We start from the raw sequence: 25,136 nt of genomic DNA, 5'->3' as shown, positions 1-25,136 counted from the left end.
GGGGTAGGACAGATAGGTCTCCAGAGTTCATTGGCCAGTCTAGCCTGTCTAGTGAGCCCTGGATCAGTGAGCGGCCCTGTCCTAAGAAACAAACATAAAGTCATAGTAAAAGATACTACACACACACACACACACACACACACACACACACACACACACACACACACACACACACACCTAGCCACACATACATAAAGAATTCAAAGGATGGATCACCTCTAGGCTGAGTTGCTCAAACCTGAGGCTCCCTCCAAGCTCTAGGAAGGTTACTGTCTGGATTTACCTCTGAATCTGGCTTCAGAGCTGAAAGGATACAGAGAACCCAGTACACACATATGCACATGTGCATAATACATGCATATATGCACACACACAGATGCACACATATATATATACACACACAAATACATGCACATTCATTCACACCCAGAGATACATACACACACAAACATATACATACACACATGCATATGAACATACACGCTCATGCACAAACACATACATGTGTACACACACTAGCACAGAGATACATACATACACAAATACATGCACACATACTCACACATACACAAGCACACACAAACACACAAAGGTATATACATACACGAACATATACATATACACAAATGCATACACACACAAATACATGCACGCATACTCACACACAAACACACTCTTGGAAGGTCCCTGGTCACCAGAGTCTCTGCCTCTAGTCCGGGAGGACTGTAGTCAAGGCTGTTTCGAGCCTCCTACAAGACACACATCTCTGCTTAGAAACCACCAAGGGGCAGCTAGGGCCAATGCACTGTCGGATCCAACCACATCCTCAGTCCCTGAGCAAATGAGGCTGTCAGCGCCTCATCTGCTGTCACACAGAGTTCCCAGGAGCCACGCCCAGGGCTTGGCACACAGGAAGTGCTTGACTGAGCCTACCGAGTGAAGAAAGTAATTCACCAAAGCAGACTTACCCAGTGAGGGAGGCACCGCAGCATTTGCTGAATGACACTCTGTGATAAGCCATGTATGTGTGTGCGTATGTGTGTGTGTGCTCTGTGTAGGCTTCCTCAGTTTAATACCCAGACACCATCCTCGGAAAGGACACATAATCCGTTCTAAGCTTAGAGAGGGGAGGTGACAGGTCCCACTATCATAGCTGTCTACACAGTGTCTACACAGCTCAGTGTCCAACACCATGCCTGGCTTAAAGGAGATGCCCAACTGTCTTCTGAGACTGTGGTTGGAGCCACAGTGATGGCCCCTGGGCTAGGATTTGAGGCTTTTCTTGGGAGTAGTGAAAGGAGACAGAGCAGAAAGCCCTAGATTTGGGGGCCAGGGCCAGAAGGCATCACAACACATGCACACACAGCAGACAACTCTGCCGGCCTCCCTCACATTGGTTTTACTAGGTGGGCTTCCACAGTGGTCGTGCTGCCCTGTGTGGCTGGCAAAGGGCGTCAGCAGCCAAAGTCCCCCAGCCAAGCAAGCCCCAAGGTCCCCAAACTTTCTACTCCCATAAAGTGCTCTGATCTTGTCAAATTGCTACCAGAGGAGTCATAGCTGAGCGAGCACTTGCCAGGTTCCCGCAGCTCTCCTGAGAGCTGTCAGCATCTTCATCCATCACAACTGAAGCAACCCACCTGCTCCGAGCCCATCTTTCAACTACGATGATGGCTGAGATGCAAAAGATGTGTCTTGTCACTGCCTTGGCTTTTTTCTTCCCCTGGAGAATGCAAAGGTCAGAAGGGATCCTGGGGCAGGTGAAGGTGAGACATAGCACAAGCCTTGACCTCCTCACCATGGTCTGCCAACCCCTAGCTACTTCTCTCTACCAGGGCCAGAGCGAGCCAGAGGCTCCCTTCACTCCTAAACAGGTGCCCACACCTGCCTGCCATCTTCAGTTCCGCAGAAAGGCTGACTCCAGAGGGGGTGGGGACATTAACAATCCAGAGGCATGAACAATACCGGTGTCCATGATACCTGGATTTGAAACCACCCTAAGATGTACCCTTGTCCATGTCTCTCCTCCTAGTCTGTACCTCGTGCCCACTAGCCTTGGTCCTGATCATCTGAGAGGAGACTTGCTTATCGCTGGTTTCCTGACAATGGACTAAGGATAACCTTTTCTGGGTTACACATCCCTTGTCTGGGCTGCACATCCCTTGTCTGGCTTGCACATCCCTTGTGTGGGTTGCACATCCCTTGTCTGGGTTGCGCATATATAGAAGTGGAGGAGGATAGACAGGCCTCAAGCTGGCCTGCTTCAAAGACGCTGGCCCCGCCCGAGCAGCAGCAACATCTTCCTGATCAGGGTTGTTGCTGCCTGTTCACAGATCAGCTCCGAAGCTGCCAACAGCCCCATCTACATGCAGAAGAAACACCAAGGAGCCTGCGCTGGCATCTGGGGCCCTGGGGGATGTGGTGCCAAGGAAGCAGGCAGTCTTAAGGAACAGCAAGAACCCCTAGGAGAATCGGGGACCACTTGGTTTGTTTTTTATGCGTTTCTTAGCCATCTGAGATACCCTAAAACACTAATAGATGTCTAGGGGAGAATGAGCTTCCTGACTCTGCCCGGCCTGTGCTCCTGGCCCCCTCTCTCTCTGCAACCATTTCTAGGCCTTAAGAGGCGCTGTTTCTTCTCCTCTCTTCCCTGCAGGACCCCCACTCCACTGTTCTCTAGTTCCACAATCCATTTCCTAAGCACCTGCTCTGTGCCTGGGTTAGAGATAACTCAAACTTTGTCCTGGCTCTCAAACCACCTCTTAGCATCTCCTTCTCCCCACAGAGCCAGGGCCAGCCAGTGTCACATGACTGCATAGCCCTGTCCCCTCCCTGCCCCTCTTTTGCCATCTCTTAGAGAGTAGGGGACAGTGGCTGAAGCCTGGGATGGGCAGGTGCACAGAGAAGTTCAGGCAGCAGCTCAAAAGGGCTTTGTCACAGATCCCAACCCACTTCCAAACTCACACAGAGCTACTTTTGCACTGCAGGACAGCCAACAGCCAGGAGCCAGCCTCTGCTCCCTGTGCCTCAGCCACAGTTCAGTGTTTGCAGGCAAATCCTAATTTCATCTCCTCAGACCTGTGTCCCAGATCCCTGCTTTATCTCTGAAGCTCAACCCACTAACCTGTAGTTCAAAGCTGAGGGGCTCACTGTCCCCACTAGGCTGGGCAAGCATCCTGGAAAAATTGAGGAACCTTCTCTACAGTGGGGTTCTCATGTGAGAAAACTCATTCTCTTCATTGGAGCCATGCCCTGGTCCACCACTGAACCCCACCCCAAAGAGGTGCCCACAGACTGGGCAGATGAGGCAGGAGGTAGGGGCTGTGGTTACAATCTTCTTTCCTCTGCCCATCCATAGTGAGGACCACTTCTAACCCTTGCCTGGGCTGCACATCCCCTGTGTGGGTTGCACATCCCTTGTCTGGGTTACACATCCCTTGTCTGGCTTGCACATCCCTGTATGGCTTGCACATCCCTTGTCTGGCTTGCACATGCCTTGTCTGGTTGCACAACCCTTGTGTGGGTTGCAAATGCCTTGTCTGGCTTGCACATCCCTTGTGTGGCTTGCACATTCCTTGTGTGGGTTGCACATCCCTTGTCTGGGTTGCACATCCCTTGTCTGGGCTGCATAGCTGGTAAGTGGAGGAGCCAGAATCCAAGCCAGTTCTTACTCAAGTGCAGCCTCTGGCTCCATGGCAGCTCTGGAGGCAGAGTCCATGGGTATATTCACTCCCTCCACTGCCACTGTGATAAGAAAGAGACTGGGACACTGGAGTTTCAAAGTGTACACAGGCACTTTACTGTCTTTCCACCATTTCCAGAAAGTATGTCAGGCCTTGACCCTGCCCTGCTGAGAGCCCTCCAGTAGCCCCAGCCATTTGCAGTTCAGGACTGTGAGGTTTACTAGGATCTACCCACTGGACTCCCAAGGGCCCTCCCCCATCTTTCTTACTGACGCTCCCGCATCCACCTTCCCACGGCCAGGCATCCTGCACACAGTCTTCTCTGTCTGTGACTTTCAACCATTAAACTTAAGTCTCCTCAAGGTCCAGCACTGTGCTTCCTCCTCCATGAAGACTGCTCCTCTAGGACTTCACGTGCGCCTGCTCGTGTTCCAGTTTCCTTCTGCTAGTGTCCTGGCAGCCAATGTGCTCACATCTTTCCCCTCATTAGCCCATGAGCCCACTGAGGATAGGAGAGTCACCTCATCTCCTCAGCAGCCACATGGAGGGTGATCCATATCTTAGGCATAATTTCATGATAGTATCATGGTTTTGTATAATTCTGTACTTTTAAGAGCACATTTCTATGAATTACCTTAGTTTACTCTTAAATTTCTTCTCCCATGATCTTTGGCTAAATAGCGTCCCCATTTGGTAGATGAGGAAACTGAGATTGAATTTCCACTCCTTGCTATCTCCCCCACACCTTTATTGCGCAGGCATTGCTAGAAATGTTTGAGGAACAGGCAAGGAAAAGCCACTTGGCAGCTGTAACCTGACAAATATTACTGTTAGTTGTTTGTTTGGATTTTTTAAAAAGAGAAATAAAGATAGCCTGAACTAGTAGAGAGCAGTGACCTTGACATTCAAGCAGACAAGACTAATGACTGTGAGCAGTAAAAGGTAGAATTGGTGGGGGATGGAAAGGCCCCAGTGAGAGCTCAGGACCCACATGTCCCAAGTCAAATCTCGCAGATGTAGTTAGCCACAAAAACCTGTGGCCAGGAAGAGAATTTATCACGTGTTGTTACATTTTATTTCTGCAAGTCCTCCGGATTCTTCCACTCTTGGTCACGAGATGGTCTCTGGGTATCTTAGCTGACTATCATCCATCTATCATCTATCTATGTCTCTGTGTGCACGCGCGAGCGTGCGCGCATGTGTGGGCGTGTGTGTGCTTGCGAGCGCACACGTGCGCGCACTAGCCACCCATTCTGGGTCCTGTTTTTTAATGATGATTGATGGCTTTGAAGATGCAGTGAGTCAATAGGGCCTGAATTCCTAAGCTCCTGACAAGAGCTGAAAAGAACACACACCTCAGTGCCTGCCTTGAAAATAGATGACTTTCCTCTCACTCTCCTACTTCCTCAGTGCTCACATCAGCCCCAGATAAGACCCTGTGGGTCACTCAAAGAGTTATCTTCCTGTTGGTACCCAGCACGGCCCGTGCCTACTTTGTTCATGTTATCTGCACAGTCTTGTACTTGGTTCTGGGGTAGGGACGTGGACGGAAGAAAAGACCAAAGCTTAGCTCCTGACAGCCTTAGTCTACTGAAGAGAGGAACACCATACAAAGTGGCCCACACAACATGTCTGGAACCTCTGTGCCAGGTGTTCTGTAGCCCTCTGCCCTGCTGTGTCCTCTGGAACATGTCCTATAAGGAACATGTCATCCCAGAGGCTGGAGTGCCAAACGAGGTTACCTGGTCAAGGGTATACAGAGCTTGGAGGTGACAGAGGTAGGGTGGATGCACATTCTTTACCTGAACTCAAGGCCATCTGCGCAGGGGAGATGCCACCAGAAAATACTGGGCTTGTAAGCCCACTTTCCAACCAGAAACAGGATTTTTTTTAAAAGAGCTTGTACAGGTCTTATGCTCAACACAAACCAGATTCCACAGTCTTTTACTTGTTATTGGGGGGCACGCACAATTTTGTTTGTTTTGTTTAGCTCTTGTTTTTTAAGAAAGTGAAAGAGCATGAAGTTAGATATTGGATGGAGGAATGGAGCTTGAAGAGAATGTGATCGAAAAATATTGTCAAATTTAAAATTTTTAAAAATCAAAAAAAGAGAAACAACCATTCTAGATTGACCCTGTAACAGAATTTCAGGAGAAAGGAGGGTATCTAACTACATGGAGCAGATGTGTTAAAGAGAGGCGCCAACACCGGACAGTGCTGGGTCAAATGAGACACCACTGGTATCTCACTGAGAGGGGGAGTTTCTGTTCAGGAGAGGGACCTAGGACAGAATAATGTGAAGGATGTATCCACAGCTAGCGAGCCCAACATAGGACCATCGGGGACTTGGCCTGGGTCCCCTGGTCCCAGGCTGCCGGCTGCTGCAGGCCGCTGTCCGCGTCCCGCTGAGCGCTGCGGAGGGCAGGAAGGCTGCTGCGGGGCGGGCGACCACGAGCCCGGACAGGTAAGTGATTGGATTAAGAGACCCGGTTGACAGGATGTCCGTTCAGCCGCTGAGGCTAATCAACTTCCCCATCCTGTCTGCTAATAAATCCTGCTCCGGGGACTACTCGCCTGATGATGGCTCCTCGGGGACCGCCGCCGACTTCTCCCGGAGCACTCGCTCTCAGTCTATTAAGGAGGCAGCGCTCGCCTGTCAGGTCCTCAGTCCCGCGGCGGTTCCGAGGTGCCCATCACCCAGGTGCGGCTGCCGCCAGCCATTGTTCCCACCACGGGGGTGACAGCCCAGCCCGGAGTCCCTCGCCTCGGGGGGGGGGGGGGTCCCGGGCCTCTCTGGACAGCGGCCTCTCGGACCCTGCGCTGGGTTCTCTGAGCTGCCACCCGCTCAGGCCGGGGCTCCGCGCATCAATTAGGAAGTGGCAGTTGCAGGATCTATAATATCTGCAGACAAGATGTATAAATAAATTAAAGCTTTAATTATATTCTTGCATTTGCGGCAGCTCCGGAGAGGTAGCCAGCGCTGAGCTGTAGAGGGAGCAGCACTTGGCTTAACTCTCACCTCCCCCACTCCCCAAAAGGAGCGGCGTGTGGGGGTTGGGAGGAGAAACAATTTCCTTTGTTGCTCAATATAAAAAGTGCAAACCTTTTGACCTGAAGGCCCAGCTGCTTCTAAAATAATATACTTCCCACTTCGGTTGTGCACGCACACACACACAAACACACACTTTTCCTGTGAGTAGTGTCTATCTTCAGAGTTCAATCCCATATTTTCATCATATCTGGAAGAACCTCCAAGGGCATTATTAAGTATGTGAAATACGCCAGAAATATCCAAGCAAACCCCCGCTGGCCCTGGCAAGGAGGAGGAAAGGACTGGGGAAGTAATAAAGTGTGTTTATTTTTTAATTTTGATGACATGTTTTACATCATTAAAAAGCATAATTATTTTTAAAATTCAGCCAACACACTTCAGTGATTCAAAGGTCTGCTGCCATTGAATCCCTCAGAACCTCCCTCTGAAAGCCTAGCTTGGTCCTCCCTCAAGACCAAGTTGCATTTTTAAATATCTTAAACACTGACCTTATCTTGAGTTCTAAAAAAAAAAACAACAACAACAACCAAAACCCTCATCTCAAGGAGCAGAAGGGGCAATGTTACAGATTCGCCTGTCCTTAGAAAAGGTTTCTGATCTACAAGCTCAGGGAGTCTTACACTCTGACAGAAATTTGAAAACCTTTGTCAACAAATCACGCCTCCAAAGCAAACAACCATTGTTCCCCTGCTGACTGTGCTCCTCTGTGCCAGACAGAGCTTCAGCCTGTGCCACCACCACCCGCTCTGGTGAGGAAAGCAGGCAGCATTACCAAGCACAAACGTCTGACTCTTCTCTTTGGGTCTGTTTTCAAGGCACACCAAATGGCTGGGCTGGCGAATGGGAGTCTTAGTCTGCTTAAAAGCGCAAGCCAGGCTGGAGAGATGGTTCAGTGGTTAAGAGTGCTGCCTGCTCTTCCAAAGGTCCTGAGTTCAATTCCCAGCAACCACATGGTGGTTCACAACCACCTTTAACATGATCTGATGCCCCTCTTCTGGCCTACAGGTGTACAGGCAGGCACAACACTGTATACATAATAATAAATAAAAATTTTTTTAAAAGCGCTAGCCAATGCTCACTTACCGGTGTAGTTATGGAAATGCAACCCTAGAAGTATATAAATGTTATGTGAAGATTAGTCACAAGCATACTTGTCACATTATTAGCCATTTCTTAAGTCCAGAGCCGGAAGTGAGAACTTGCATATTGCTCCATGGCACAAAATTAACACATCAGGAATACCTGAATGCCCAGTGGGGGGAGGTAGTTGGCTACATTTCTGCACCTCCTGGACTGCAGTGTTGTTGTTGGAAATGATATTGCAGAACTGTATTTAATAGAACGGGAAGATTTTTAAATTGTAGTAGCTTAAAAAGAATTCACACAGCCTGTAAAAAATGAAAAAAAAAAAAATGCATGTGCAGAGACCATGATAGACCACAAAACATTCGCAAGGCTTTTCCTTTGATATTGGGATTGGGCTTGGTTTTTTATCTTCCCCTGTTTTGCTTATCTGTAAGTACACATTGGTCTGACTTCTGTTGCTAAAAACACAATTCCACAGAGGGAGAGTTATAAAGACAAGAGGGTTATTTTGCCTCACAGTTCTGGTCCAAAGTTGAGAGACAGAAATCATCTGGTGATAGCTTTTTTGCCCTCGGAGTCCTAAGGTGGCCCCAACATCATGTGGCGAGAGAAGTGTGAACTTGCAGGCCTTCGTGTTTCCTGTGGTCCCTGCTCATGAAGCACCAGCATTCACCCTCTAGCCATCCTGTTGCTACTTTTTCATCACTTTAACCAAATATCTGACAGAATAATCCAAATAGAATCCTCATCCTTAGTCGCTGTTTCAAATGGTCCATCCGCTCATCCAGGCAGAACATGGCAGGTCTCAACTCAGCAGTCTCAAAACAGAGAGCCAGGAAGTGGCCAAGAATAATCTACCCCCAACCACCCATCCACAGTGACACCGTTCTTCCAGGTAGGCCCCACCTCCCAACGTTTCTAAAACCTCCCAAATTAAGGCCAGCAGCCAGACACTAGGCACTCAAATCATAAGTAGTGGAGGGGATCCTCGGATTCAAATTGCAGCCCACCCAAGTCTAGCCGCATCCTAATGGCATCACCTTTAACCACTGCAGCTGGGTTTTGTTTCATTTTGTTTTCCATACCTCTCCTATCTCACAATGAAGACTAAACTCCACTATGAGTTTTGGGATGAATATGGCAACGACCATATTCAAACCATAGCAGATTATTTCTGACCTTTAAAAAAAAATCCGAGCCAAGCGTTGTGGCACACTCCTTTAATCTCAGCACTCGGGAGGCAGGGGCAGGCGGATCGCTGTGAGTTCAAGGCCAGCCTGGTCTACAAGTGAGTCCAGGACAGCCAAGGCTACACAGAGAGACCTGTCTCGAAAAACAAAAAACAAAAAAATAAAAAAAATAAGCGTACGTAGCAGAGGAATTCCTAAAAACCATTAAGTGGGCACAGGGTAAAAACTCTGATGCTGGCACATGCTGCTGTGTGCAAGCTTCCTTGGTCCCCACTGAGCCATGTCTTCAGCCCTTTGCAGGTGTTTATAGGCATAACCGAAATGGTGGCAGGCTCGCGCCCAGGGTGTCGCCAGAGAGGAGAAGCAGGAGAACTAATAGAGAGCCTAATAGATAGGACAGTGTCACCTGAAGACAAGCTGGCTTCAGAGTGTGGCTCCAGAGAAAAGCCAGAGGCTAGTCTGATCAGCCCGGACCCACCCCACGCCACATAGCGAATGTTCTGGCTCACTGTGGTGGGCTAACGCTCAGGGATGCGGTGGTGTGACGCCCTTCCTCCCCTGCTTCCTTACAGCTCTTGCTATCCTTTGAAAAAATCATTTGCTTTTACTATTTTTATCTCTGTGAAGGTGGGTGCACATGAGTGTAGGTGCCCACAGAGTCCCGAAGGTGGAGTTGCAGGTAGCTGTGGACTGCCTGTTGTGAATGCTGGCATCTGAACTCTGGTCCTCTGGCAGAGCAGTGCACGCTCTTAACCACTGAACCATCTCTCCAGCCCACAACCTTTACTCAAACTACAACCCAGGGAATGAGGTCATTTCAACAAATCAGAATAACGGGGCAGGGAGACGAAAAACAATAGCGAACAGGACAAAAGGATTGAAGGCATTCCTTGTTGACCACTGCCAGCTTCGTGTCTACCTCCAGAGGATGGTAAAACTCCCCTTGGCTGAGAGCTGGAGAGATGGCTCAGGAGTTAAGAGCACTGCCTGCTCTTCCAATGGTCCTGAGTTCAATCCCCAGAAGCCACAGGGTAACTCACAACCACCTATAATGAGATCTGGTGCCCTCTTCTGGCATGAAGGTGTATGTGCAAGCAGAACACTATATGCATAATAAATAAATAAATCTTAAAAAAACAAAAAAAAAACCAAAAACCTCCCAGCCATGTGTGGTAGTACACGCCTTTAATCCCAGCACTCAGGAGACAGAGGCAGGCAGATCACGGATCACTGTAAGTTCGAGGCCAGCTGGTCTACATGGTGAGTCCAGGACAGCCAAGGCTACACAGAGAAACCCTGTCTGGGGGGGAAAAAACTCCCTGGGCTGGAGAAGAGAACAAAGATAAAGGTTGGATGCTGGAGGGGTCCCTGAGAAAGTCCTGGACTCTTGCTCCTGTCAGGCTGAGCAGGGCTTACAGGCACAGCAAAAGCCTTAGCTGGGTTTAGAGAGCTCTCAAAGTGGGAGAGTCCTGAGTCTTCCCCCAGGGATCCCGCAGAGGCACAGCCGGGCAGAGTATCCATGGACAAAGCTATCGTGTGGAAGGGATGAACTAGACATGGCCATGAGGAGCCGGGAGCCGCCTGGTGCTTCTGCGTAGGAGAATGGATGGATTTTCTTGAGATTTTTCTCACTTCTGCAGTAAGATCTGCTAGGAAGCAAGGCAGCTGCAGCCTATGGGCCTGCAGGACAGTGGCTCCAAGCGGCCATAGAATGGATGTCTCCTAAGACAGGGACTCATATGCTTTTTCCATCTGTGACCCCTTTCACCCAGGAAATGTGTGCAAATTCAAGAACCTAGGTACATGAATCAAACATTTACTGATAACAAATTAGAAATAAAAGCATTTTAAGGCATTTCTTTGGTACATATAATTTTACCATTTGTTAAAGACAAAACAAATTTGCATACTAATGAGATGAATATGCTTATTTTTACAGAAAATTAAATCCTGGCTGAATATTTGATATTGTAGGACATAATGCATTGTTAACATTTTTCTGAGTTGATTAGTATCTTGATTTCATAATTGTTAAGTATTGAGAATGCTGCTTTGCATAAATACATAGTACAAAATGGCAGAAATATGCTTAGGGCGATTTCAGAAATTGTTGGAAATTCTGTCCTAAGCCTAAGTCAAAATTCATGCAATGATCTTTATGAGACTCAAGTCCAGACTTTAAACAGCAACTTTTTAGAGTCAAGCCCCCTAACACAACGCAAAGAAAAGATGTACTAATTTGATACTCAAATGCTGAAGAACGGCAGGAGTCTTTGTTTTTCCATAATTAAACCACTACATTTCTATGAGAACACTAATACAATAGACTCAGATAGAAGCACCAGTATTTCAGACAGCATTGATGTGTGTGGGCGGGGTGGGGTGGGGAGGAAGAGGGTAGGGAGGGGTGGGGAGGAGTGGATGGGGTGGGGAGGGGTGGGAGGGGAGGGGTGAGTAGGGTGGGGAGGGGTAGGGAGGGATGGGGTGGGGTGGGGAGGGGAGGGGTGTTACATAGTATAAAAGCATGTGCAGACCAAAGTATACATGTCTGTTCAGGACCAAGGCAGTAGTGGTGTTCCACAGAGCAGTGGAGATAAGCACCACTAGAAGCTCGTTGGATTCAGTCACCTTTAATTTCTGAATAAAATTTTGGTCATTGAGCACTCAAGGACTTTTTACTGTTGCCACTCCTCCCACATACACACACACACCCCATATGATTACAGTTTAAGAAGCTGGAACATAGGCAACCCAGCTCTCTAATTGTGCCACTAAGGGACACACACACACACAAACGTGCACACGCAGGCACAAAATGGAGGTACAATGTCAGGTGACGAGAGTAGCCGAGATCACCTGCAGTTCCCTGAGATAACCTTCTGGCTTTGCCCTCTTGTTGGACAAGTGGGACAAGAGAGAAGCTGGGAATCGATTATGGTCACACAGAAGCCACCTAGTTTTTCCTATAGCCTGTCCCAATCTCCCACCTCCAGTGCTGTAAGCGGCCACAAGGCCAACAGGATGAAATCAGATGGAGGGCAGGGACAGCCCTGGGGCATGTGGCTGTGTGGATAGGTGACTCCCCCAGCCCTTGTTGGGGGTTTTCTAGGTGCTCTTGTGCCCGCTGAGGCAGCTTGTCTCCCGCCATGGCAGTCTGCTAATAATTGCACTGTCTCCACAGCCATCAGTATTAACCGCCCGCACAGCCTTCCAGCTCTGATTTATCAGAACGGAGGGCACGCTCTTAAAGGGTCACAGCCCACTGTGGATCTCTGGCTCCTTCAGCGATAAGTGGCAGAACATATTTTCTCCGCTAACTCCACCGTATGTTCCAGGATAGATTATTTTAAGAATCAAGACTAAATTGAAACAAGGCAGGCTTGAATTTCCCTCCCAAAGATTCATAGAAGAGGATCATCCATCAGAGCGACAGTGGGAGAAGAGCTAGAGGCCGCCTCCAGAGCCCAGAGCTGGGGACTCAGCGCTGGCATTTATTTGCCTGTGTGACCTTGGGTAAGTCATTCGCCTTCATTGCTTCGCAGCTTTCTCACCAGCCCTGCCGCATCCTGGTACAAAAGATGGTTTGGTCAAGTCTGTCAAGGATGCCCAAACCCACCAATGGGCAGGACAGAATTTCCCTGGGAAGGTGCAGAATCAAATGGCCTACTGACCCAGAAAAATGTGTCCAGTTCCTCATGATCTTAGAAATATTGATCAAATCAGTTGAGGACAATCAAACAGTTGACGGTTCCAAGATGATCGATCAAGGCCAGTGTTGGTGAACGTGGGGAGTTACAGGGCTCCTTAGCACTGCTCCTGTTAACAGTGCAGTCTGATGACCCCCACAGAGGGTAGATCTCTGTCAAAGATGAGCTGCCTTTGCCACAGCAGTGCCACACCTTGGAGCTATCTGCAATATGACCACAGGGTTGAAAACAAAGAAACACAAGCCTAGGCATGCTGGCAGCCAGCATGTGGCAGGGAAAGGCACTCCTAGAGTCTTAGAGGATGTCGAGGGTAGGGTGGGGGTAACCCATGGCGAGCCTTTATTTCTAACCAATAGAAGCAGTTCTGTGTTTCTGGCCTCAAGGGCTGAGAGAGAATTCACTGCTTTCTGAAGCCCAGGTTTCTGATAGTTTGGTACAGCAGCCCCAGGAGATGGGTATACATGCCCTGTTGAAACCCATGCAAAAAGTTCCATAAACAAAGCAAAGGTTCCAGATAGACCATGGTGTGTTGTGAAAACTACTGGGCCAGTCCAACACCTTCCTCTTCAGGCGAAGAAACCAAAGCCCAGTGAGGGCAAGGGACTCATCCACCATCACGCTGCCCATCAGCAACGGAGAGGAGGCAGCAGTACAGCCCTTTCAGCCCCACCCACTCAGATGCACACCTGCAGGGTAAGATTCCTGGCATTTTCACCCTCACAAGGTCACTGTTTTTATAGCTTGGCTTATACATTTGCTGTAGCTACTGTAACAAATTGCCACAAGCTACATGGCTCAAAACAACTGAAACATATTGCCCCCCCCCCCCCCCCCCGCACCACAGTTCTGGATGACTAAAATCAAGGTGTCTGTCTGATGGCCAGGTTATTTTTAACTCCTCTAGGGGAAGATTTTGCTTGCCTCCTCCAGCTCCAGTGCCTTCTGGCAACATCTGTCACGTCCACTCCCGTCTCTACCTCCGTCTTCCCTCAACTTTTCACTGGGCCTCTTTCTCAGAAGGACACCATCACTGGACCCTCCAGGATGGCATAATCTTAGCACATTATATCTGCCAAAAAACCCCGTGTCACAGTCACATATTCTACGTGGATGATTTGGATGCAGGGCAGTGGGGGAAGCGGTGGGGGTGGGTCGACGCTATTCAACCAAGAACACATGAATTTGGGAATTTGTCTCCACACCAATGGTTTACAGTGGGTTGAAAGGTCCATTAAGAGTCAAATAAGTCAAATAAATACCCAGAAGCTCTCTCCGGGTCTCTCTGCACTTTAGAACAGGTGGCCAATTCTTCTGGTCTTTGTAACCTGTTGTCCTGGTCAGTTTGTTTGTTTGTCAACTGGACACAAACTTGTTATTTGAGAAAACAAAAACAAACAAACAAACTCAGTTGAGAACCTGCATCCATCAGACTGACCTGGAGACAAGTGGGGGATGGGGGCATTTTCTTGACTAGATGTTGATGTGGAAGCGCCTAACCCACTGTGGGTGGTGCCACCGCTGGGCAGATGGTCCTGTGTCCTGTAATACAAGCCAGTAAACACCATTCCTTTGCCACTTCTGCTTCAGTTCCTGCCTCCAGGTCCCTGCCTCCAGGTCCCTGCCTCCAGGTCCCTGCCTCCAGGTTCCCGCCTCCAGGTCCCCGCCTCCAGGTTCCCTGCCTCCAGGTCCCTGCCTCCAGGTCCCTGCCTCCATGGTTCCCGCCTCCAGGTCCTTGCCTCCATGGTTCCCGCCTCCAGGTCCCTGCCTCCATGGTTCCCGCCTCCAGGTCCCTGCCTCCAGGTCCCCGCCTCCATGTTCCCGCCTCCAGGTCCCCGCCTCCATGGTTCCTGCCTCCAGATCCCTGCCTCCAGGTCCCTGCCTCCAGGTCCCCACCTCCAGGTTCCCACCTCCAGGTCCCTGCCTCCAGGTCCCTGCCTCAGTTAAGGACTGTGATCCAGCCTGGACCGTTTAAGACAAACAAACTTCTTCATTTCCAAGTTGCTTTTGGTAATGGTGGAGGGTTCAGGAAGCAATATCAATATTGAACCAAAGTACCAATATCAAATCACTGATCACTGTGTGTCCAGGACACTAAGGAAAGCTACTTGGGTCCCTTGTGGAGTCCAGCTTGTCCCAAGGACAGCTAGCTTATGTTTAAAGGTAATAAAAAGTCCAACTTGGCTCAAGGTCTCAGTCTGTGCCCAGGGTCCAACTCAACTCAAGGACAACCAGCTGTGTCTAAAAATATTCCACTGCCCCTGAAAGGTACTAACACCTCCCTGCTAGCTGCTAAATTCTGCTTTTGCAAAAAAAAATTTTTTTTAATGCACTTGCTCCTGCTTTTAGAGGTCTGCAGCTTGAAAGATCTAGACAGACCCCGACACGTCGGCTCAATAAAATTCCTGTGTGTATTGCATCGACATCGGACTTTGTTTCTCTCTGGCGACTCCAGGTATAGACTAGAGATCTCTTTGAAGGTCTCAGTCTTACAATGGTGTTTTTAATCGCAGCAACAGAAAGCAAAGTAAGACCTCTGCACAGTCCTTAAGGACAAAACCTCCAGCCCCCAACAGCCGCCAGCCCCGACAAAGGAGGAACCAAGTGAACTCAATGCAGCATTTGGGAGCACAGCCCAAAGAAATGAGGCAAAAACCCCAGGGGATTGTAACAGTGTTCCCATATGGTCTAGGGCGGGTGTGTGGACATGGGGCTGGCTAATGGTTGCCAGTGAGCAGGGGCAGAGCAGTCTCAAAGACAGAGCGCATAAAGTGTGGGAAGCTGGCTTTTCCCTTTGCCAGGAATGTGTGAAAACTGCTAGTCCCAGCTCCTATTAGTACGGATGGAGAAACTAAGTCCCAGACAGAGGGAGGAGCTTATGCAAGCCCACATCCAGAGGTGGGACCCAACCCTCTGGCTAAGGTTCTTTTGGGGCAATTCTAGCTCTGCCAGCAGGTGTGGCTCTCCAGGGCTCCATCCCAAAGGTTCAAACAGCTATTCACATAAAAAGAAATTAGTCAAGACTCCTGCAGACTACAAAGACCCCTTTGACCTAGTAATGTCAGCTCCAGAAAGCACACCAGGGCTATGCAAGTATGTTCACTGTGGTGGTGTTTATAACAAAGAATTCAAGGCTGGGCATGGTGGCACACGCCTTTAATCCCAGCACTCAGGGAAGCAGAGGCAGGTGGATCGCTGTGAGTTCGAGGCCAGCCTGGTCTACAAAGTGAGTCCAGGACAGTCAAGGCTACACAGAGAAACCCTGTCTCAAAAAACCAAAATAAAAGAAAAGAAAGAAAGAAAGAATTCAAACACGAAACTTGGAAACCCATACAGGAATTAATAAATGATTAGACACCGGTTTATGGGTTATTGTACAATTGCCAAAATTTTAGTGTTTATAAAATATATAAATAAAATGATCAACCAGGCAGTGGTGGCACATGCCTTTAATCCCACCACTTAGGAGGCAGAGGCAGGAGGATTTTTGTGAGTTCGAAGCCAGCCTGATCTACAGAGTGAGTTCCAGGACAGTCAAGGCTACAAAGAGGAAGAGGAGGAGGAGGAGGAAGAAGAGGAGGAGGAGAAAGAGAAGGAGAAGAAGAAGAAGACAGAGATCATCCTGCCCCCAGAGGCATTGCAGGTGTGTGGCTGCTGTGTCACATGTGTGTCAGTAGGTGGCAGAGAGGAGAGAGGCTACATCCTTTCCTGAAGAAAGCCTGAGACAACCAGCAGTCCGGAACCAGGAGGCCCAGACAGGGAGCTAGCAAGAGACATCCAGCAGTCTGGGACTAGGAGGACCAGACAGAGACCTAACCTGACAAGCCACCAGCCCAGCACCTGCAGGGTGCCCAAGATGACCCCTGTCTGGCACCGTAAAGCATGAGCAGGGCATAGCACTCCTGAGACCGTGGGCACCACTAAGAGGAGCAAGTACGTGGTGGAGAAATGGAAGAGAAAGAGAAGAAGGACACGGGCACAGTGAAGAGAGGCAGGACTGGAGACTCCAGGGTAGCAAGGAACAGCTTGATTTGAGTAGCCAGTGATGCCAGTTGGGACCATGGTGGTAGGGTCCTGGCCTGTGCCGCCACCTGGGCCATATATGGGTCTGTGGCCCTACAACAACAGGGGTCTGTTAGCACCAAAGGCCAGGCAGATGTCCCTGGTTTGGGCTGCTGTCCAGGAGTCCCAGGACATACTGATGTCTGAGGGTTATGCAGAACTGGCCTCACCTGTCACCTGGGCATCATGAGAGATCTGGCCTTGGAGGCCTGAAAGCAGGAGGGCTGATTCTGATCTTAGCCAGCTGCAGTACTTGGAAGAGTGACCCCCCTACACATTGCAGGGGTTGGGGTGAGAGTGGGAGAGTTGGATCATCCTCTGTGGATGAGGGAGAGATAGCAGCACAGCAGAGCTGACCCTAAATGTGGGGGGTTGTGGACAAGCAGGTCCGAAGAGAGAAGCATGGGACGGCTGGCCAGGCCTCCTGTCTGCTGGGCAGTGGTGCAGACGAGGGAGAGACGTCCTCCTCCACTCCTTCTTCCCTCACCATCTATAGCAGGAGTAGGAGAGCTGGACCTGAGGTCATGAAAGAGGGAGAACTGGCCACAGTCCTCACCGGCTGCAACACTCAGGAGAGTGAGCCCTACACCTCACCTGGGCAACAGCATAGAGTTGGCCCTGGATTCAGGGCTGCTAGTGATCTGCCCCAAAAGCATGGGAGCGGGAGAGCTGGCGGGGTGACCAGCTCAGATACCCCTCAGACCCAGATGCCAGGCTTTGAATTGGTCCACCCCAACATCTACTCCATTGATGAACAGCTGGAGTGCCTGCAAGGTCTGTCCTACAGATGCAAAACCATAAGATCTCCACGACACAGGGCAATCACAGGGTATCTAAGAAGAGTCCCAGTGCGGTTCCAGTCCAGAGAGAGCAGCAGAAACCAGAGGCCTCGTTCCAGACCAACCAGTCATTGCCATGAACATTTGCAAGCAAACCAGTGTGGGGAAAAGCGGGTGCTGTGGGTCAGGTTGCAGTGGTGGAGGGCAGGTATGGGGGTAGGGGGAGATGAGTGGGAAGATGAGTGGGGAGATGAGTGGGGAGATGAGTGGGGAGATGAGTGGGGAGATGAGTGGGATTGGGGTGCATGATGTGAAAGTCACAAAAAATAAAGTGTTTTTTTTTTAAAGATCATGTTGGAAAACGAAAAATGATACATCAAATACATTCCCAATATTCTCAAATTCCACATATATATTTTATGGTTCCAAAGGTACATACTAATTAGTATTAATTAAAAATTAGACCTTGGGGGCTGGAGTGATCTCAACAGATAAGAGCACTGGCTGCTCCTCCAGAGGTCCTGAGTTCAATTCCCAGCAACCACAGGGTGGTTCACAACCATCTATAATGTGATCTGATGCCCTCTTCTGGTCTGCAGGTGTACATGCAGATAGAGCGCTCATACATAAAATAAATTAAAAAAAAAAAAAAAAAAAACTTTTTTTTTCATTAGACCTTGGGACTGAGAAAATGGCTCAGTGGGTAAAATTACTGGAGTTTTGATTCACAAAGCCTACCTAGAAACAGGAAGTGGAAGTGTTAGGTGTGGCTGTAACCCCAGCACTTAGAGGGCAGAGACAGGAGGGTGGCTGGGGCTAAGCAATATGCACTTTAAATCATACATTTATGTATATGCCTTTGGCCCTTAGGTCTGAGTAGGTATGGTCCTGCCTTGACTGCCCAGGTTAAGGATGCCTCTCACAAGCACGGTTATTCGGAAGGCTGGGTCCTCTGCCCCTGGTGTAGGGGTTACTCATGCTGTTTCATAGAACCCCAAAGGCAGCCCCAGGAGACATGTCTCCAGCTCCTGGCCTCTATCTTTGAGACAAAGGGGAACTGAACCTCGATGCCACAGCCCTGTGTGGCTTGTGCTGCTACTGGAGGTTTGAGCAGCGGACACGCTCATGCACATGAGAGAAAAGACGGCGTAATTTGTCAAACAGTTCCCATCAGATAGCACAAAATGCTGTGTTTCTTATACCACAAAGTTGCAGATGCCAAAGCTCCTTGCTAATTGGCAGGACACTTACAATAGCCTCACAGAAGGGCTCAGAAGTGTTTTGCACACCAAGCAATTCATTTCATTCTTGTCTGCACATAGGCCTACGCATACTATGCACAAGGCACAATATTGAAAACTAGATGGGCCTCAGCAATCAAACACATAGTTTTGCTCTTTTTAATATTTAATTGGATTTAATCAAATCCTTAAAAATAAAATTTAAATCCTAACTTTATTAAAATAATTTAATAAAAAACTTCAATATATACTAATTACAACTTGTATTTTTGTCTTCTCATCTTCATAGATGTTTAAAGTGTGTACAGTGAATGTGTGCGCTCAGTTTTTAAATTCACTGTTAGTTTTCTATTTCATTCCGTGGAGCTGGGCTCTTCCATGCATGGGAATGTGTAGGACAGAGGTTGATATTGGGGTGTCTTCCCTTCATGAAGTCTTCACCTTATTTTTTGAGGTCTCTTACTAATGGTCATTATTTTGGCTAGATGGGCTGGCCAGCAAGCACTCTGCATCCACCCGACTCTCCATCCCTGGAGCTAAGGGCATAAGGCCAGGGCCTGACTCTTACAAGGGTTCTGAGGGTCAAACTCAGGTCCTCATACTTAAGCAGAATGCACTTTACCCACTATTCATATCCCAGCTCTGCCCTTCCCCTGCCCCTGCACCCCCTCTCTGCCTCCTCTTCCTCCTCTGCCTCTGCCTCTGTCTCTTTCTGTGTCTTTCTCTGTCTCCATCTCTCTTTCTCACCCTCTCCCCCTCCCTCACCCCTCCCCCTCCCCCTCTCCAGGGCCATATTCTGTGGCAGAGGCCCCGGCTGGCCTCTGCCTCCCAGATTCTGGGATTACAGGTGTGCACCATCATGCCCAATTACCTTTAATACTTTTAGAAGGAAAGTAACCCTAATAAAAATGATTTTAATATAAAATAGTGAGGCATAGGGGTATGTGAGACCCTGATTTTACTCTTTCTCTGTACTGTGATTAGGGAGGAAAGTGTTTGGGGGACTGTGGAATTGTGGATGTTCGCTGTATTATTTTCTTTCATTTTTCCTTTGCACTTTTCTGGACTTTTGTTGAGTGAAAATTAAAAATAACCATTTCTAAGAAAAATTAAACTAAGGGATCAGGGCTCAATTAAGTTAGCAAAAGGAATTTCAAGGGCATTTCAAGAAATGACAGCACTTGGGAGGCAGAGGCAAGCAAATCTCTGAGTTTGAGGCCAGCCTGGTCTACATAGTGAGTTCCAGGGCTACACAGAAAAGCCCTGTCAAAAAACAAAACAAACAGACAGGAAGGAAGGAAGGAAGGAAGGAAGGAAGGAAGGAAGGAAGGAAAGAAGGACAGACACTGCTTCAATGAGTAATATGTACAACTTCCATGTCCATTATTTTGTGTGATTGATCTGTATGATGATTTCTGCTTTTAAAAAAAACCCACTGGAACTCAAAAATATTTTAAAACCATTTACTCTTACTCCATATTTCTAGTGACCAAACATGAAAGCTGACTAGTGAGAGGTGATGACAGTCAGAATGTACTTACTGGTAGAAATTCACTAATTGTGCGATTCTCCTTAGGTTCGGTGTTCCTAAAAATACATCAAACAAATAGTGGAGAGCACAAGGAAGGAAGGAAGGAAGGAAGGAAGGAAGGAAGGAAGGAAGGAAGGAAGGAAGGGAGGGAGGGAGGGAGGGAGGGAGGGAGGGAGGGAGGGAGAGAGGGAGGGAGGGAGGGAGGGAGGAAGGGTGGGAGGAAAGAAGGTTTTTTTTGTTTTGTTCTGTTGTTGGGTTTTGGTTTTTCAGGACAGGGTGTATTTGTGTAGCCCTGGCTGTCCTGGAACTTGCACTGTATACCAGGCTGTCCTCAAACTCACAGCGATCCACCTGCCTCTGCCTCCCAAGTGCTGAGATTAAAGGCGTCTGCCACCACCGTCCAGCTCACAATGTATCTTTTTAACACTCATGTCAGCTCTCCAGCTTACCCTAGGCCAACTGGAAGAGACTTTGCACTTTTCTTCAGGGAGTGGTTTCCAGTTCTGTGCCCAGTCCCCATAGGCATTCAGACTTGTAGAGGGACCTGGGCCGCAGCCCACACTGAGCTGCCCCTGGCTGGTATCGCTAGGTGTCACGGTGAGTGAATGACCCTGCAAGCTGACCCTAACTGCCTTGGTGCCTGGTCTCCCAGTGAACACTTAGCCTTGCATTCCTCCCTGAAGACTTAACTCCATGGGGCTTCAGCACCTGGGGCTGGAATTACCCACTGTTTCTGGAGCTGATGTCAGTCATGCCCAGAGCCTCACATTCTAGAGTCTTTGAAGCACCATCAAACACTGGCTGTCCAGGAGGCACCCTTAAAGTTCTTTTTATATATGACTATGTGTGTCTTTGTGTCTACGCCTGTGTGTCTCTGTGTATGTGTCTGTGTGTGCACGAGTGCGTGCACCATAGTGTGCCTGATGCCCCCAGATACCAGAGACAGTATTGGCTCCCCTGGAACTGGAGTTGCAGGTAATTTTTTGAGCCTTCAGATTTGAAAGTACCAAATGCTCTTAACAGCTGAACTCCAGCACCTAGAAGGAACCCTTCTATTTCCACAGATGCCTGAGAAAGTGCCCTTAAGGACAGGCCTGAGGTCACACAGCATGGAGCAAACTTTCTTCTCAGGCCCAGCACACAGCCTACGCTGTTTGCTCACACTGTACCATTTAAATCTGAACACAGAGGCTGGCCTCATGGAACACACCTGTAATCCCAGTTGCTCCAAGAAATACGAGACAGGAAAATTAAATGTTCAAGACCTGCCTGATCTATAAAGCAAGACTCTATTTCCAAATACAGAAAAGTAAAAGATTGTGGATATAGCTCAACAGTAAAGGACTTGCTGTTGTGTGACAACTTTTCTTGTGTAGATGCACATCTGCTTAGCCCACACAGGGATCTCACGACAGACTCAAGTACGGATACTACCAAAGTCCAACTTGGTGAACGCTGAGTTTTATTAAGGTGACTTACAAGGAATATGGGTGAGGAATTATTCATAGGAGCAGAAGTGACTCAGAGGCAGTTGCATCACCAAAACACACACCCCAGCATGGAAAACAGCTCACAGAGCTGGGAATCCAAAGCACACGGCACAGCCTTCAGGCAGCTCAACAGGTCGGAAAATGCCCTTTCCAAGTGGCTCTGGGTACACATCTTCCAGGCACCTCTCTTGGTTTCTGTTTCCCTGGGGCAGCTGATGTGGTCTCAAGACTCTACTTCTAAGCTTTACTTGTCTAAGAGAGACTCACAGCAGCTTTATTGCTTACTCTGGCAGGGAGGGACTTAGTGAATCTGGTCAGTTTCAGGGACTTCCTGGAAGTGGTTTGATTTGTTCACCTTCCTGCTTAAGGAGCTTCCCTATAGGATGTAAGACTTCAATCTAAGAGGAATCTGTAATGTCCTAGAAATTTATCCAGGCCTGCAGACAGTCCTGGAGACAAAGTAGAAGCTGTTGTGCCCCCAGAGGTCCCTAGAGTGGGTCTGGTTTGCTGATTTTAAAGTGGTAGATTTTTTTTCTGCTGTTGTTTTGGTTTTGGTTTTTTGTTTGTTTGTTTGTTTGTTGCATCCTAATGTCTCTGACATTGGTGTATAGCTAAGTGTAATTGGCAGCATGGTTTTCCTTAGGAAATTGATACTTGTGCAGCATACAGTTCATTGATGGCGTCATTAATTCAATGAAATCAGCTGACATGTGGCCACAGTGGCCAAATCATATTCATCAACAAAATGAATATGTTAACAGCATGCTAAGGTTCTACATGTACCATCTTATGGCCTTTCCCCAAATGGTTCCTCAGCCCCAGAAAATCCAAAACCAAGAGCAGCAGAGATACTTGCCAAGGTCACTCAGCCATGGTGCAGCCTGTTCTGGGGAAGGCTGTATCACAGGGAAATCTACCTTCCAGTAAGAACAAAGTCCATTAGTCATTAAGGAGGTGACCAATCATCTTGTTTTGTTCTAGTCTCAGGGGACTATCTGTGCTAAAAACGAAGGAAGTCCCTGACAAAACATGCCTGGTCATACAGGAGTTCTCAGCTCCTCCTGACCAGTTTTCCTGCTCTTCAACATTGCCTTGGCCTCTCCCTGTGCCTAAGAAGCCTGGAACCCAGCTGGGACTCGCCAGGGCTTGGGTCCCTTCACTCTTCAGTGCAGAAAAACTACCAACATCTCTTCTTTTCTGAATGTCTGCCCCTGATTCGAGCTAGACACGGTCATTCACTCAACCTGCACCCGCTGCCCCCACTGTGGGACCCTGTACCACCACCTTTTCCTTCCGGGCTCTCAGGACAGGCACAGCTACTGGAGGGAGCATTGCTTTCACTTACTGGAATACATCTCAGATGTCCTTCCCTGTCCTGTCAGCTTCCCAATGAGTGAGACTCCTCACCCACTTTATCCCAGGCCCCCTGCCACCTCCTGCCTCACTTTCCCCATTCCTCAACTGAAAGACCCACACAGATCCCAGAGTTTAGGGACACAGCTGCCTTCCTTATAGTCCTTATCCATTTTACATGACTAATAAGTGGGCGTATGTCACCCTAGCCTGACAGAGATGCTACGGACTTTGCCCTCTGCTCTAGCACATGACATGGGGCTCTGAAAACTTTAGAAGTAAATCTCCATGAGACCCTGTGCCACAGAAGCTGTAATTACCCCATTTTCCCAGTCAATAAGCTAAGGCCCAGGAGATTAAGGAATGTGCTCATCAGGTCAGCTGTTAATTGGTGGGATAGAACAGGAACTACCCACAGCTGCAGTCCCTGAAAACCAGTGTTTTATTCCCCCCCCCAGGTCTCTCCATCAACTGGTTTATGTTATGTCCTCAAACTGCACACTGTGAATTCTCTCCCTGCATTTGCCATGAGAGTTCTGTTTCTGTCTTGCGTTTCTTTCTCTCCATCTCTGCCTTCTCATGTCTCCTCCCACTTTTTTTTTTTTTAATTTTTATTCTATGTGCATTGGTATGAAGGTGTCAGAATCCCTGGAACTGGAGTTAAAGACGGTTGTAAGATGACATGTGGGTGCTGGGAATTGAACCCGGGTCCTTTGGAAAAGCAGACAGTGCTTTTAACCACTGAGCCATCTCACTAGCCCCTCCCCTCACTCTTCATGGCCTGAGAGACACTCGTACCCAGGGGAACCAGAGGAAAGATGGAGGCTCAGCATAACATCCAGGGAACCCAGAGACAAAGGAGAAGTAAGAAGTGTGCTTTATCCATGCATAGCAATGCACACCTTTAATCACAGCACTCAGGGAGGCAGAGACAGGTGGATCTCTGTGAGTTCAAGTCCAGCCTGGTCAACAAAGTGAGCCCAGAATAGCCAAGGCTACACAGAGACACCCTGTGTTGAAAAACCAAAACAAAAATGAAAAGTGTGGTTTTTCTCTTTTTACGTCTATCTCTAACAGAGAACACAACAAAAACTGGTGAAAAATGAAATCAACTGCTGATTAGGAAGAAAGCAAGTATCTGTAAAACTTGGGGAAATAGATATAATAAGCGTCATTTGCAACTAGCCCCTTCCCTCAATTCACAGCAAAGCCCGTTGAGCAGCTCAAAGTGTAAACAGATTTGAACAATAAACTTACCAGACCATATACAATTATTTCTGGGGAGAAATGGATGAGCGCTTGGCTAGACAAATGGAAGAGGTGTGAATGAGTCTTAACACTCTGATCTAGCAAAATGGTCCTTTGAAATTAATGGAACAAAAAATTATACTGGGGAAAAGTGGCAGCCAGAGGAGCAGGCACTAAAATAGGAACCATGAAATGAGAACGCATTCTGATGAGTATTGAGCATAATGAAATGAATTTAAGAAAAGGTCAAGTTCGGGAGATGATCGGATGGGCTGAGGCCCCACAAAACCCCTAATTTGCTGTGACATTTGAAGCCCCGGTCTTCAGTATGTACAAAATCCATGAGAAATCATCCATTCCCTGAGCCTTCTCTATCGCTGAAGGATCTCAGGTCCAGAGATGCTGACTGGCTTGCCCAAGACCACACAGCTTGGTGGGTACCTGAGCAAATGCATATACAAGGAAGCCCTGTCCTTCCACCTGCTTTGCTCTGCTTGAGTGACAGACATTGTGCGGAATAGTACAGACAAGTGGGAAACTTGAAGCCTGTTCTCATCATGTAGAGAACACACTTCCTGGAGTCGGGAAAACCTGGCTTCAAGTCTAGATCCTACCAAAGACTAGCTGAGATGTGTTACTCACTCCTAGATTTCTAAGCCTCGGTCTTGCCTCCTGAGTAAAATGCAGCCAGCATCACACGCTGGGCAGGATGTGATGAGA

At 48.4% G+C, this 25,136-nt stretch overlaps 1 pseudogene; it reads left to right on the top strand.

Moving 5' to 3' along the window:
• Positions 1 to 16,333: 16,333 nt before the first annotated feature.
• LOC127207895 (uncharacterized) lies at positions 16,334 to 16,439 on the top strand (annotated as a pseudogene).
• The last annotated feature ends 8,697 nt before the right edge of the window (positions 16,440 to 25,136 follow it).

The sequence above is a fragment of the Acomys russatus genome, chromosome 2 (genome assembly GCF_903995435.1).
Source record: "Acomys russatus chromosome 2, mAcoRus1.1, whole genome shotgun sequence".
Lineage (NCBI taxonomy): Eukaryota > Metazoa > Chordata > Mammalia > Rodentia > Muridae > Acomys > Acomys russatus.
Note: the sequence above shows the minus strand (reverse complement) of the source record. Positions and strands in the feature narration are given on the sequence as shown.